We start from the raw sequence: 15,661 nt of genomic DNA, 5'->3' as shown, positions 1-15,661 counted from the left end.
CCTGGCGTCGTGAGGGAGCTTGTTCCACCATTGGGGTGCCAGAGCAGCGAACAGTTTTGACTGGGCTGAGCGGGAACTGTGCTTCCTCAGAGGTAGGGGGGCCAGCAGGCCAGTGGTGGATGAACGCAGTGCCCTTGTTTGGGTGTAGGGCCTGATCAGAGCCTGAAGGTATGGAGGTGCCGTTCCCTTCACAGCTCCGTAGGCAATCACCATGGTCTTGTAGCGGATGCGAGCTTCAATTGGAAGCCAGTGGAGAGAGCGGAGGAGCGGGGTGACGTGAGAGAACTTGGGAAGGTTGAACACCAGACGGGCTGCGGCGTTCTGGATGAGTTGTAGGGGTTTAATGGCACAGGCAGGGAGCCCAGCCAACAGCGAGTTGCAGTAATCCAGACGGGAGATGACAAGTGCCTGGATTAGGACCTGCGCCGCTTCCTGTGTGAGGCAGGGTCGTACTCTGCGAATGTTGTAGAGCATGAACCTACAGGATCGGGTCACCGCCTTGATGTTAGTGGAGAACGACAGGGTGTTGTCCAGGATCACGCCAAGGTTCTTAGCACTCTGGGAGGAGGACACAAGGGAGTTGTCAACCGTGATGGCGAGATCATGGAACGGGCAGTCCTTCCCCGGGAGGAAGAGCAGCTCCGTCTTGCCGAGGTTCAGCTTGAGCTGGTGATCCGTCATCCACACTGATATGTCTGACAGACATGCAGAGATGCGATTCGCCGCCTGGTTATCAGAAGGGGGAAAGGAGAAGATTAATTGTGTGTCGTCTGCATAGCAATGATAGGAGAGACCATGTGAGGATATGACAGAGCCAAGTGACTTGGTGTATAGCGAGAATAGGAGAGGGCCTAGAACAGAGCCCTGGGGGACACCAGTGGTGAGAGCGCATGGTGCGGAGACAGATTCTCGCCACGCCACCTGGTAGGAGCGACCTGTCAGGTAGGACGCAATCCAAGCGTGGGCCGCGCCGGAGATGCCCAACTCGGAGAGGGTGGAGAGGAGGATCTGATGGTTCACAGTATCAAAGGCAGTAGATAGGTCTAGAAGGATGAGAGCAGAGGAGAGAGAGTTAGCTTTAGCAGTGCGGAGAGCCTCCGTGACACAGAGAAGAGCAGTCTCAGTTGAATGCCCAGTCTTGAAACCTGACTGATTAGGATCAAGAAGGTCATTCTGAGAGAGATAGCAAATAAAAAGTAAAAATAAATAAAGAAAAAGAAAAAGAAATAAAATAATAATAATAAAATTAAAATAAAATAAATAAAAAGAAATCTGATGAATGATTTAAGCATCAATGGGGAAACAACAAGAACAGAGAAAAAGATGAGCACAAGATTCAAAAAACCTAACCCGTCCCAATTATAAGTCATAAACCACCTATCCTGTGCCCACAATTAGCTATCTCTCAATTTCATCAAAACATTTTCTCATCATTCCGTTCTCACAGATCACTCTTTAAAGGTCTGTCTGTCTGTTAGATTTAATCAGTAACTACCATCTGGTGGCTACAGAAGCACTCAGATCTCATCCAAGGAAAGGTAACATACTTTTTCTGTCCCTTACTAGTGTGAGAACGGAAAAACTCACAGTACTTTCTTACATACTTCATAACGGTAATAGCGCTTGATTTAGAAATCAGTCTAGGGCCACAATTAAATAGCTGACCCTGGATGGCAGTGATGTGCAGTGAGGTCTGAGGCTGACTATTGAGCCCCACAGTAGACATGTCATAATACCCATAAAACCTAGCAAGTCAAACACGGAAATGGTTCCAATATTTTTCCCATAGGAGTTTTTAGAAACATTTCAAATGAATTGAGTTAACGGCGGTGGACGAATGACATGACAATCGGCCTCAGGATCTCGTCACGGTATCTCTGTGCATTCAAATTGTCATCGATAAAATTAAATTGTTTCATTGTCCGTAGCTTATGCCTAACCATACCATAACCCCACGCTACCATAGGGCATTCTGTTCACAACGTTGACCACAGAAAACTGCTCGCCCACACGACGCCATACTCGTGATCTGTGGTTGTAAGGCTGGTTGGACATACTGCCAAATTCTCTAAAACAACGTTGGAGGCGGCTTATGGCAGAAATGAACATTTAATTCTCTGGCAGCAGCTCTGTTAGACATTCCTGCACTCAGCATGCCAATTGGACGATCCCTCAAAACTTGAGACATCTGTGGCATTGTGTTGTGTGACAAAATTGCACATTTTAGAGTGGCCTTTAATTGTCCTGAGCACAAGGTGCACCTGTGTAATGATCATGCTGTTTAATTCTTGATATGCCACACCTGTGAGGTGGATGGATAATCTTGGCAAAGGAGAAATGCTCACTAACAGGGATGAAATACAAATTTGTGCACAAAATTTGATATAAATACGTAGGTTTTCTTGCGTATGGAACATTTCTGGGATCTTTTATATCAGCTCATGAAACTTGGGACCAACACATGTTACATGTTGCGTTTATATTTTTGTTCAGTGTACTTAAAAAGTAGCTACAAATATTCAAATGTATTAAAACAACTTAAAAGACATTGTATTGACGGTATTGAAAAACCATCCTGTGGCTTTTTACAAATACCCCGGTATACGGTATATACGGTATATACGGTATAGCGCCCATGCCTGTTGACTATGCACTTTTTTGGCATCATGCTGTTGCTGCAGATTGGAAGGTGGTACATTCATGCTGCAAACAGCCCGCTCCATCTCATGCTGTATTGGGTTGCTGTATTGGGTTGAGGTCTGGGGACTGTGCAGGCCACTCAAGTAAACTGAACTCGCTGTCATGTTCCAAGCAATGTTTTTCCACTCCTTTGTTCAGTGTTGTTGATTGCATGCCCACTGGAACCGTTTCTTGTATTTAGCTGATAGGAGTGGAACCCGGTGTGGTCGTCTGCTGAAATAGCCCATCCATGACAAGGATCAACAAGTTGTGCATTCTGAGATGCTGTTCGGCACACCACTGTTGTACTACACCGTTATTTGTCTGTTTGTGGCCTGCCTGTCAGCGTGCACGATTCTTGCCATTCTCTTTCGACCTCTCTGTTTTCGCACACAGGACTGCAGCTGACTGTATGTTTTTTGTTTGTCGCACCATTCTTGGTAAACCCTAGACAATGTCATGCGTGAAAAGCCCTGGAGGGCGCCTGTTTCTGAGATACTGAATCCGGCACACCTGGCACCGACAATCATACCACACGCAAAGTCGTTTAGGTCACTCATTTTGCTCATTCTAACTTTCAATCGAACAGTAACTGGATGCCTCGATGCCTGATATATATAGCAAGCAAAAGCCAGGTGACTCACTGTCTGTAGGAGCAATCAATTTTCGTGAACGGGGTGGTGTACCAAATCAATTGGCCAGTGAGTGTACAGTATACTTACACAATAGACATGTAATATAATAATAGTAGACGGCACTACTGTAAATAAACACTTGCATTTACTGTACTTTTACTTGTAAACGAAGTCCATGCGTCTATCCTTCTGGGTAAAGACATCAGAGACTGAACTGTAAAACTCCTCCCTGTTGGCCCACAGTTTTAAAAGTCTCTCTGTCTCGATGCGATGGAGATGATGGCAAGGGATGAGAGTTGTCCTTGATTGGTCCGGTTTCTACTGTTTGTCTTTATCTGTTTCAGTGCAGAAAATGCCCTCTCAACGGATGCTGATGTGGCTGGTATAGTGAGGACCAGCTGCAGTAACTTTGTCGTCTTGGGGACAGTCTGTGTCAGGTCATGCTGGAACAAAAAGCTGAGGAGCTTTCCAGGTGATTTGTCTCATACCATTTGTGAACTGTACAATTGGACAAGATCAGCCTTAAGTCTAACGAAATCAAATGACTTAAAATATTTTGACAGGCTCTCGTTTCTGGTGTTGAAGTTTTGTGATATTGTTTTACATTTTTTTAAGTCCACTAAGCCAAAGAAATGAAGTTCACCAAAGTGGTCAAATCTGAACATTTATATTGTCCAGTATGTTGTAGTAGATTTGCCCCCTCTCTATTCTGATCGGCTGTTTGGGCTACTATGAGTTTCGCTTTCTGCCAGGCCCAGTTCATTGCATTTCTGCTCAAATCGCTCATAGAAACTAAATCAAATCAACTACCACTAAGTCTTGTTGCTGCCGTTCCAGTGCTTTCATTGTGTCGCTGATACAGGTACGGTAGACACCCATATCCATCACTTTCTTCTGCAGAACACGGAAGAGCACGTCAGTCCTGATCAGCTTACTTTAACTAGCAGTAAAACGAACGTAACCGCCAAAAGGCAACAGATGACGTGTGACGTCCATAGGCAGGAGCGAGCTGTACCAGATCACAGCAAATTTGGGAAGAATTAGTTCAGAAATCGATTTTATCATAAAGAAAAAACATGAAGATGACATAATTATTATTGATAAAATGTATACTTATTTATTGTGGCCTGCCTGTTTATTGTGGCATGCCTGTTACAGTAATTTTTTCTGCACGTCACTGCTGGTTGGCATCAGTAAGGTGGCCCACATCCTGGCCCTTAGCCTGGCTCTTCTGGCAACTGATCTACTTCTCTTCCATCTCATAGTCCCCCACAGGGAGAGACAGTGTTCTGGCTCATGGAGGATGTGGAGGACAAAGACATATATTTACATAAACGGCTCTCCTGGAGGAAGCTGCTTCTCTCCTCTGGGGTGGGAGTCTGCAGGTCAGGGCTAGATGAACGGGCCATCTCCATATCTCTCCACATGCTGGAGGCTCTCCTCTGCACACAGGGTGAAGGAGGCACGATCTGCCACGGGAAGTAAGGCCAGGATGTGTCTGCTGAGTACGCCTGTATCTCATCGATGGACATCCATGGTTTCTTGGGGTAGTAGGGTTGAGAATTCCAAGAGTCAACAGGATCAGTGGTCAGGTCATCTTTGCAACTATTCATGAACAAGGTGGACATTGACACCCTCAGGTTCGCCAGTCCAAGGAGGTTGTGCGTTGGTCCATCGCCAAAAGATTTGTAACCTGATTTGGCTTCTTCTTTAGTCTGTCTCACATAGCTGACATTGTCAAAATGTTGGACATGGTCTGGTTTTGGGTGGGTGGTCTTCTTTCTTCTGCTGTAAAGGTGGGTAGAATCCACAATGTCTGTAGAGCCACCACACATGAAAACGCTGAAGAACCACCACAAACCATTGCTCACACCTTTTCTCTTCATGATAAAATGTTTTAAATGAGGTTCTTGTCTTCAGAATCCAGGAATTTGAATTGTGTTGCCTGGGCAACTGACCACAACAATGTTTAATGACATATTTGGAATGCCAGTAATATCATTCATTGTTATGATGCAATGAAATCATACTGTTCTAAATTAGAATGTTCAATGCAATGGCCTTCTGTGGACTCTGCAATGGACAGGATTGACATCTCAAAAGTGTTCAATATTCTAACCAATTCAATATTTATTGACTATCTGTTTGAGAGCTCCACTATTAATGACCAGTGCAACGATTGATCTTCTGATTCCACTGACTGGATCTTAATTTTATCACTCTTTTGTTGCTGAGTGTATTTGTAGTGTATTTGAGATTTAACCTTTTCACGCGTGAGTTCCAAATATCTCTAACCGTTGCCCCTGCGAGTTTTTTCATGCTCGTGATGTCAGAATGCTCTCCCTGTTCTAAAATGTGATTGTTACGCAACAGGACAGTTACCCGCACTGCCCTCAAACCAAGGAACGCTGCCTGCTAATTATCAATAGGCTATATTTCAACTTGTCAATTTCTAATTATTTTCTAACAAGTTTTATTTTCTAACAACAGTTTGAATTGAGGTGTGTTCCGCCTCCTCGTTAATTTGCATAAGAAGTAGCCCATTTCACTCTTGTGGATAATTTATGTATGAGGCTTTACTGAGCGGACAAACTTCTCTCTTCAACTTCAACGTGAGCCCATGTACTTCCTGAGTGTTTCCCCCACTCAAGGATGAAGACATTGCACATCTCTAGTCAGAACAGGCCTTGCACAAACGTTTTCCCCCAAAACATTTTCTGGCTGGCGCCCGCATTGCCTTCTTGGTTGTTTGTCTTTGAAATTGGGCATGTATGCATTCCTATCAAAGTAAGTGGCTTATTTTCTGTATATCGTGTTGTCGTTTCTGCTGTAGCACACCGTATGTACAGTTGAAGTCGGAAGTTTACATACACCTTAGCCAAATACATTTAAACTCAGTTTTTCACAATTCCTGACATTTAATCCTAGTAAAAATTCCCTGTTTTAGGATCTGTTAGGATCACCACTTTATTTTAAGAATGTGAAATGTCAGAAAAATAGTAGAGAATGATTTATTTCCAGACTTGTGGAGGTCTGCAATTTATTTTCTGAGGTCTTGGCTGATTTCTTTTGATTTTCCCATGATGTCAAGCAAAGAGGCACTGACTTTGAAGGTAGGCGTTGAAATACATCCACAGGTACACCTCCAATTGACTCAAATGGTGTCAATTAGCCTATCAGAAGCTTCTAAAGCCATGACATCGTTTTCTGGAATTTTCCAAGCTGTTTAAAGGCACAGTCAACTTAGCGTATGTAAACTTCTGACCCACTGGAATTGTGATACAGTGAATTATAAGTGAAATATTCTGTCTGTAAACAATTGTTGGAAAAATGACTTGTGTCATGCACAAAGTAGATGTCCTAACCGACTTGCCAAAACTAGAGTTTGTTAACAAGAAATTTGTGGAGTGGTTGAAAAATGAGTTTTAATGACTCCAACCTAAGTGTATGTAAACTTCTGACTTCAACTGTATTTATGGATCATAATGTATTTACTGCTTTATTAACATGTTTTCAAGTACTGGTGACAAATCCGAATCTTGCATAGATTGTAATGGACACATATGATGTGTGTAAAATACTTGAATGTTGTACTGATTATGATGAGCTAATGCTAAGCTATTTGCTGGCTACAGTTGAAGTCGTAAACAAACATGGCTGCCATCATAAACAATTTAGCTGCTGGTAGCTTAGCTGACATACATTTATTTTCTAAACAGCATTACATTATTCTCTTGTGCTCACCAGTGATGTGATACATTGTAAACTAGTCTAGCTGTTAGGTCGCTAACTTATGTTTTGTTTTTTGTCAGCGCAACCTGTTATTTAGACTGGTTTATGGAATCTGGCTGTGGATGTGAGTTTGGCTGTGGATGTGTTCCGTGTGATGCTTGGATGATGTTCGCATTTATCTTTTACAAAAGAAGGTGAAATTGAGGAATAAAGTTTAAGACCTTTATTTTCCATCAGTACAAAAAAAATATTTAGATGCTGTTCAGACAACAATGGTGTTTTGATGTGTTTGTTGCATCATACGTTCTGTTGCTACTGTTCCAATCACATATTTGAGATCGTACGCTGCAGGGACCACTCAACAATGATCACAAATACGGGATTGTAGCGTCAATGGGTTAAAGAGGCTTCTAAAGTTTAATTTCCATGCAGAAATTTCAGACTTGATTTGCCCTAACAAAAATGTTATCAACCCCTACAAAAATGTCAAATAATTATCATCCACATAATATTTCACATTTCCTGTTGCTGCAGGATTATTTTCCTTCTGTAGTAAACTGGCTCAAATTAAGATCCTACATCTGTACCTGTACTCCACTGTGTGCAGAAAGGAACACAATAAACCAAACATACCTACAGTAGACATGTCCCAGGTCACAACAACTCATTCAGTTTCACTTTTACTTATTTCAAGCCCAAAACAAGTGACCCACCCAGTCATCATTGACAAAGGAAACCCAGGTATTTAAACATGGGCCACTAACTTCTCCCCTGGTCTTCTCTGTCTGACCCTGGCCAGGATTGGAGAGGCCAATATAATTGGCCTTTCCATGTCGCTCTCCCGCTAAGTTGGCCATTAGATCAATAAATAATGAGAGTCTGATAATGCAGTGCCCGCCCGTGGCTGCCGGGCAGAGCTGGCACAGAGCTGGCACCCGCTGAATGCCACTCCTTGTGCCAATGGGGACAGCCGACACCTCAAAGGGCCAGATAATACCCCCATTGTTGTGGGGGTGCCATGTCCACAGCTCCACCCCTTTCATTGCCAGTGCCAGAATCACACTGGCAGTGAGTGGAGATAATATAAACATGTCAAGGCGAGGTTCTGAGAAGAGAAGAAGAGTGGAAATGACATACATCAACATATTTTGTTATTTTATTTAGACAACAACAGAGGACCACCAGAACAACAGAGTACACAGGTACAGTACCATCAGAAAGTTTTCATACCCCTTGACTTCCTCCACAGTTTGTTGTGTTACAGCCCAAATTTCAAATGCATTACATTTAGATTTTGTGTCACTGGCCTATACAAACAATACACCATAATGTCAAATAACTTTTTACAAATGAAAACCTGAAATGTCTTGAGTCAATTACGATATAACCCCTTTGTTAGAGCATGCCTAAATGAGTTAATGAGTAAAATTTGCTTAACAAGTCACATAAGTTGCATGGACTCACTCTGTGTGATTTTGGAATGACTACCTCATCTCCGTACCTCACACATACAATTATCGGTAAGGTCCCTCAGATGTGCAGTGAATTTCTAACACAGATTCAACCAGAAAGTCCACGGATGTTTTCCAATGCCTCGCAAAGAAGGGCACTTATTGGTAGATGGGTAAAAAAAAGCAGATATTGCATATCCCTTTGAGCATGGTGAAGTTATTCATTACACGTTGGATGGTGTATCTGTCACGTCTGCTCCCGCTCTCCCCCCCTGGCGCTTGAGGGTGCCAGGCTGCCCTGCATCACACACTCCTTCCATCCATTACGCACGCCTGCCTTCCCTCGTCACGCACATCAGCGATATTGGACTCACCTAGACTCACTCATCTGTTTATTTCCTCCGCTTTATTTGTCAGTTCCCTTGCTCTGTTCCCGCGGCTGTATTAATTGTCTTTTGTTTGTGTTACCTGTTTGCTGACGCTGTTCCTGTCTTGTTCCATGTCCGTTATTTATTAAATGTTTTACTCCCCGTACCTGCTTCGTCTCTCCAGCATCAGGCCATGTGACAGTATCAATACACCCAGTCACTACAAAGATACAGGCATCCATCCTAACTCAGTTGCCGGAGAGGCCGCTGAGGGATTTCATCATGAGGCCAATGGTGACTTTAAAACTGTTAGAGTTTACTGGCTGTGATAGGAGATAACTAAGGATGGATCAACAACATTGGAGTTACTCCACACAACTAACATAAATTACAGTGAAAAGAAGGAAACCTGAAGAGAATAAAAATATTCCAAAACATGCATCCTGTAAAGGCACTAAAGGAAAACTGAAAAACTTTGGCTAAGAAATTAACTTTATGTCCTGAATACAAAGCCTTATAGTTGAGGCAAATGGGAGACAGATTTACCTTTCAGCAGGACAATTGCCTAAAACACAAGGCCAAATATACACTGGAGCTGCTTACCAAGACAACATTGAATGATCCTGAGAGGCCTAGTTACAGTTTTGACTTAAATCGGCTTGAAAATCTATGGCAAGACTTGAAAATGGCTGTCAGAGCTTGACAACTTGACAGAGCTTGACATTTTTTTTTTAAGAATAATGTGCACACTTTGTACAATCCAGGTGTACGAAACTCTTAGACTTCACCAGAAAGACTCACAGCTGTAATCGCTGCCAAAGATGATTCCAACATGTATTGACTCAAGTGTGTAAATACTTATGTAAATGTGACATTTCTGTATTTAATTTTCAATAAAAGTGCTAAAAATTCTAAAAACATGTTTTCACTTTGTCATTTTGGGGTATTGTGTGTAGATGGGTGAGAAAAATTATTATTTAATTCAATTTGAATTCAGGCTGTGACAAAACAAAATGTGGAGTAAGTGAAGGGGTATGAAAACTTTCTGATGGTACTGTACCTGTGTACTCTGTTGTTCTGGTGGTCCTCGGTTGTTGTCTAAATAAAATAACCAAATATGGAGATGTATGTCATTCCCACTCTTCTTCTCTTCTCAGAACCTCGCCTTGACATGTTTATATTATCTCCACTCACTGCCAGTGTGATTCTGGCACTGGCAATGAAAGGGGTGGAGCTGTGGACATGGCACCCCCACAACAATGGTGGTATTCTCTGGCCCTTTGAGGTGTCGGCTGTTCCCATTGTGGAGTTATACCTAGGCTAAATATAAGCCTTCCACAACCATAAGCCCCACAAATAATTTAATTATTTTATCAAAATAGTTTAAACTGCTGTTTTTTGCAATCGTCTCTGATCTGGCTTTCAAGTCTGTCTATGAAAATGCCATTTTATGTTACAAATTTACCTACAACCATGCATAATGCACATTCACTAATAATGACTAACTTCTTGCAGCAGGCATCAGGCTATAGAAAATGAACACAGGTCTCATCGACAATCTCTCTGGTCCACGTGCTAGTGATTAGCCAGCTAATCTTTATATTTCAAGTTTAGCCAACTTGGATCTATCTGTTAGCTAACAAGGTTGAACAGTTTAATTGTTATGAACACACCCATCTGTCTTTCTTCAACTGTTTGAAAAGCATGTTGGCCTGTCCACTTTGTTCAGATGTTGAAATCAAGTGGCCTACCTTATTTCTCAGAAGTAGAACGTGTTGCCAATCCCTTATATAATTGTGTTTTATGCTTATTGCACATATATTAAACACAGACTAGACAGCTAGTATAACAGTCTTTGGCTAAAATGCTGCTAGCAGAACGTGGTACCCCAATGCCATGCGGGACAAACAGAGCATTCATTTTCCAGAATCAATGTTCATTGATACTCTTGTTTTAGTATTGTCTGCTCTGCGTGCAATTTGAGTAGTTGAGACATAAAATGGGTCTCTGTAATGAGTGCGCTGAGAGTTGGGAAGCAAGTTCAGGGAGTGAGTGTTTTAATAAATAAACGCAACTAAATACAAAACAAGAAACACAAACAACGCACAGACATGACACTGGAACAGAAACAATGACGCCTGGGGAAGGAACCAAAGGGAATGACATAAATAGGGAAGGTAATCAGGGAAGTGACGGAGTCCAGGTGAGTCTGATGACGCGTAACGCTGGTGACAGGTTGGCGCCCTAATGAGCAGCCTGGTGACCTAGAGGCCGGAGAGGGAGCACACGTGACAGTACCCCCTCCCCGACGTGCGGCACCAGCTGCAGGACGCTGACCAAAATGACGATCCCGGGGATCAGGAGTGGACCGGTCACCTCTGCCGAGGCGCGGGAAACATGTCAGTCCGGCTGAGACGCGGGAGCATGGTGACCTAGAGCAAACGTGACGGAGCCTGGCGATCCGGCATATGCATGAAAGCCCGACGAGCCGGAGGAGGCAGGGGAGCCTGTAGCGGCTCCCGGAACTGACGTCATTCCCACCGAAACAACAAAAAATAAACTCCCTGATGCTTCCCTTAGGTGAGGCGTTATTCTGTAATGAGTGCGCTGAGAGTCGGGAAGCAAGTTCAGGGAGTGAGTGTTTTAATAAATAAACGTAACATAATACAAAACAAGAAACACGAACAACGCACAGACATGACACAGAAACAGAAACAATGACGCCTGGGGAAGGAACCAAAGGGAGTGACATATATAGGGAAGGTAATCAGGGAAGTGATGGAGTCCAGGTGAGTCTGATGACGCGTAACGCTGGTGACAGGTGTGCGCCATAACAAGCAGTCTGGTGACCTAGAAGCCGGAGAGGGAGCACACGTGACAATATCGCTAGAAAAGTTAACTTCTCCTCTATTACGGTAAAATAATGTCTCAATGTGTTTTTGGAGTCAATATGACCGATTCTGTTGGACCAAACCTCAAATGCAAATAGCGAGTTGAAACCGCTTGTCAGAGAAGAAGATGTGATCTCTCAACTTTGTTGTCGTGAGAGGCAGGGGGAGGGGCTCGGTGTGTGCGTAAACCATAGAGGAAGAGGCGAAGCAAGAGGTTTCACTCTCGCTAAAATCTGTCCAAAATAAGGCCATAAGCTTGCCTTTGGGCCAACAACTCCCATTTTTAGGGCGGAGACGTGCATCTCGTCATTATATACAGATCTCTGGTGTAAATGGGAAGGTGCACACAGCACAGAGGAGCAAAGGAGTCGAGACCAAAAATACATGAGAACAAGCGGACATGAACACTCATAAAATAAACAAATATTACAAAACCTTGATTCTAGCGTAAAGGCATTTTAAATATCCTGCAAAAACATACATTCAAATGAATTCGATATACTGTACCTACCACCAAGGCAATGAGCCATAGCTCAGCTGGCTCTGTAAGTAGATTACATCAGCCTACAAATTGTGTGTTGCAGCGACCATACTACTCTTAGTCAGCCGGAACTGGGAACAATCATACACCTTTGCACCCTACAAAGACTCCCTTAGAGTAGGCTTTTAAACATCATTTCGAAAGACAGAGAACACACACATCTCTGACAACATGTATTTTTTAAGGTCCCAACAGGTTAGCAGATAAAATAGAGCAGAGGCCAAGTCTTCTTGAAAAGAAAAACACCCTGCAATTCAGTCACATTTCTATATTCCCTGTCCATGAATAAAGACAGTTAACTGCAGAGGACAGGGGCCCATTCACTGGCCTGTAACTGGATAATGGAGGAGCTTTGCAGCTATAGCACAGAGACCCACCCTCTCCCAAGACAAGGAGGACGACTTTTAAAGGGACTTCACTCCTCTGCAGCAACAAGGACACTGTTGTTGCACCCCTTTCGTTCCACTCGTGACAAACGTAACAGCCTCCGGTCTTGACTGGGCGGTAAATCGTTTTTAACCGCACGACAGGGAGTCGTGGGGGGGGGGGTTTGGTGTCAGACTAGCATCACACAGAGAAAACACGAAACAGCTTCTGTGCTTGGTGGTAGTACAGAGAGAGAGACATTATGCGTGGTCCGGTAGGACATGTCATGGCAATATAGAATACTAACTGCACATCAACAAGTACTGTAGCTAACTCTGCGAAACCTTGATTAGCTTTGAGAAATTATGTAATCAGTACTGTATTGTGCTTTTCACCAAGGAGAAGCTGGGAGATTAAAGGAGTAAAGACAGGAGTTCAAAACCCAGCTAACGTTAGAGCTGGCACAATTATTGTGTAATCGTGTAACCAACAATTATGGACAGTAACAGTGAACTAAAAATAATCGTCATAACCGTCTTAACGCATTCATTTTAGGAGAAGGGCGATTCAACTTTATATTAAAGTAGATATAGTTTACCCAATAGCATTTTCTTTTACATGACGTGGGCAAAGTTGGTAATCATTTTACGAGCAGAACAGCACGGTCAGGAGGAGAAACTTCACTTCCACGTGGTGAAAACCATTCGTTTTTGAGACCGGGCTGTCACCAAAGCTGTGTTGTATTTATTAGGTATGTCGTAGCTAATTTCCAAAGATGCATTATTACATTTAATGCATTTTTGTACTATTTTTGTCATTGTTATGATGGTTAATTACAAAATACCCAGTACATACTGTGTAAGCCAAACAAGGCTCTTAGGACTTTTACCGTAATCCTGTTCACAGAGGTCATAGGTGCCAATAAAGAGGGTTGCTATTGGCTGTAGGTGGCCATTTCATAGGCACGCGTCTCTATAAAGAGATTATCAGGGGAGGGACAAAGTCTGATCCAAACACGACACCTCATAAAAAGGGTTAGACTGCAGGCTAATAAGCTTATGGCTGGCTTTGAGAGAGAGAAAGACAGAGAGAGAGATACTGACTTTCCAGATAATTTAATACAGTCAAAGTTTATTCTTCTTTATTAACGTCAGTAACAATGGGGGGTAGGGGAGATGTCATCATGTCAGTTTAAAATGGAGTCCAACGGTGACATAACCTCAGCAGTCTGACTTTTGAGGTAGCAGATGGAGGGTGGCAGTTTACATTTCAATCCCTTTGAATTATTCATTGAGGTAGAACACAGACTACCCTGAAATGCAAATAAATAATAGTTTTTAGAAAAAAAGTTAGCTATGTTCTGCCTAGTGGCGCAGCGGTTTAGGGCACTGCATCTCAGTGCTAGAGGTGTCACTACAGACCATGGTTCAATTCCAGGCTGTATCACAACCGGCTGTGATTAGGAGTCCCACAGGGCGGCGCACAATTGGCCCAGCGTCGTCCGGGTTAGCGTTTGGCCGGGGAAGGCCGTCATAAATAAGAATTTGTTCTTAAATGACTTGCCTAGTTAAACAAAGGTAAAATACTTCTTTTTTTTTAAATTATGAATCTTCCTCAGAGAGTGAAGATGGTCTTCTGAAATGAAAACTAAAAAAGATTGGTTATATCTGTCAACTACTGGTGTCATCCTCATACAAGGCACCAATTTAGCTATAGGTAAGGATAACGTCCATTTGCTTATGAGCAGCAATGTCACAGAGAACACATCTCATTATACTATCATACAAATTCAGGACAGAAAGATACCACTTTTATTTATTTTTCCACATTCTCCAATCATCAGTCAGAAGAATGGTGAAAAGTTGGGAGGTAACCACGGGCAAAACAAAGTTCCCAAGCGAATGTGTTTTCCCTATAGCGTTGAATCGAAATCGGCCAGGTAGACAACCTCTCCATTTTCCAAGTTGATGGAGAACAACAAAATTAGGTTGCATCCTATTCACTATATAGGTTACTACTTTTGATCTGAACCCTATGTGCCCCGGTCAAAAGTAGTGCACTACATAGGGAATAGGGTGCCATTTCGGACGTAACCTGAGAGAGATAAGAGGCTTGTAGGTGCCCATGAATGGACCTTTCCAACACATCAAGTCGACCTTGATAACATGAGAGAAAAGAAGGAGTGGGGTAAGCAGAGGAAGGAACGTGGAGAGGAGAGGAGTGGAGTGGATCAATTAAAATAGCCGTTGTATCTTTCTGTCCAGTTGGGAAAAAGGGAAAAAAGGCATCTTTCCAGGAATGACTTTCATTAATTGACTTTACCACAGAAGCAGATCTCCAAGTTAGACGGATTCGCTGACACAGAGCTATCACAGACAGCTGATTTATCAAGTTGAACAGAAAAAGGTCGTTTAATGAATGTTTTGTCTGCTCATTCACTCTGTTCAAAAGAGATGTATGTGCCACACAAGTTATAACCTAAACATGAACCAAAGTCATGAGAATGGTGAGCATGTAAAGGCCCTTGACAGGGAATGTAGGCTAAAATACAGTTATAAGCGATGCATGCACAACACTACACAAACATAGGCCTAAATGTGGGTCATCATGGCACACCCAATGTTGCTGTTGTTAACATGATATAGCCTATGAATGACTTAGTAACTTGTAGTAGGCTATGTGTAATACACCATAGGCTACACGTTTTCAGTATGTGCCACAGGGTTGATGTTAACTAATTGAGTTTGCTACCCTTTTTGCCCCGAGCCACAGAATCCTAACGTGATCCTCACAAATGGCAGCCTCTGTAAAGCTCCATTCGTGTTCAGCCTCAGCAACCTTCGGTGACCCCACGTTTGTTTTAATTCCCTAATCAAGGCATGAAACAGACACCCATCCTTAGGGCTTTTCGCCCCAAAACAAATGGACTTGCATAACTGATCCCCGCACAACCCGTTGACATACCAGGGGTAAGAGCATCTTATCCGGGAGGTTGGAG

At 42.9% G+C, this 15,661-nt stretch overlaps 1 protein-coding gene across 3 annotated transcripts in view; it reads right to left on the bottom strand.

The window, feature by feature from the left end:
• Positions 1-15,661, bottom strand: part of LOC106585880 (E3 ubiquitin-protein ligase pellino homolog 1) — a 53,707-nt gene that overhangs the window by 36,708 nt on the left and 1,338 nt on the right. The window contains exon 2 of one of the 3 annotated variants that reach the window (XM_045705836.1): positions 922-1,043. The exons of the other annotated variants lie outside the window; for them this stretch is intronic. The gene's annotated coding sequence lies outside the window, so the exon portion shown is untranslated. The remainder of the gene's footprint in view (positions 1-921; positions 1,044-15,661) is intronic. 3 annotated transcript variants of the gene reach the window in all.

This window comes from Salmo salar, chromosome ssa02 (genome assembly GCF_905237065.1).
Source record: "Salmo salar chromosome ssa02, Ssal_v3.1, whole genome shotgun sequence".
NCBI lineage: Eukaryota > Metazoa > Chordata > Actinopteri > Salmoniformes > Salmonidae > Salmo > Salmo salar.
This window is presented reverse-complemented; position numbering and strand designations above follow the sequence as displayed.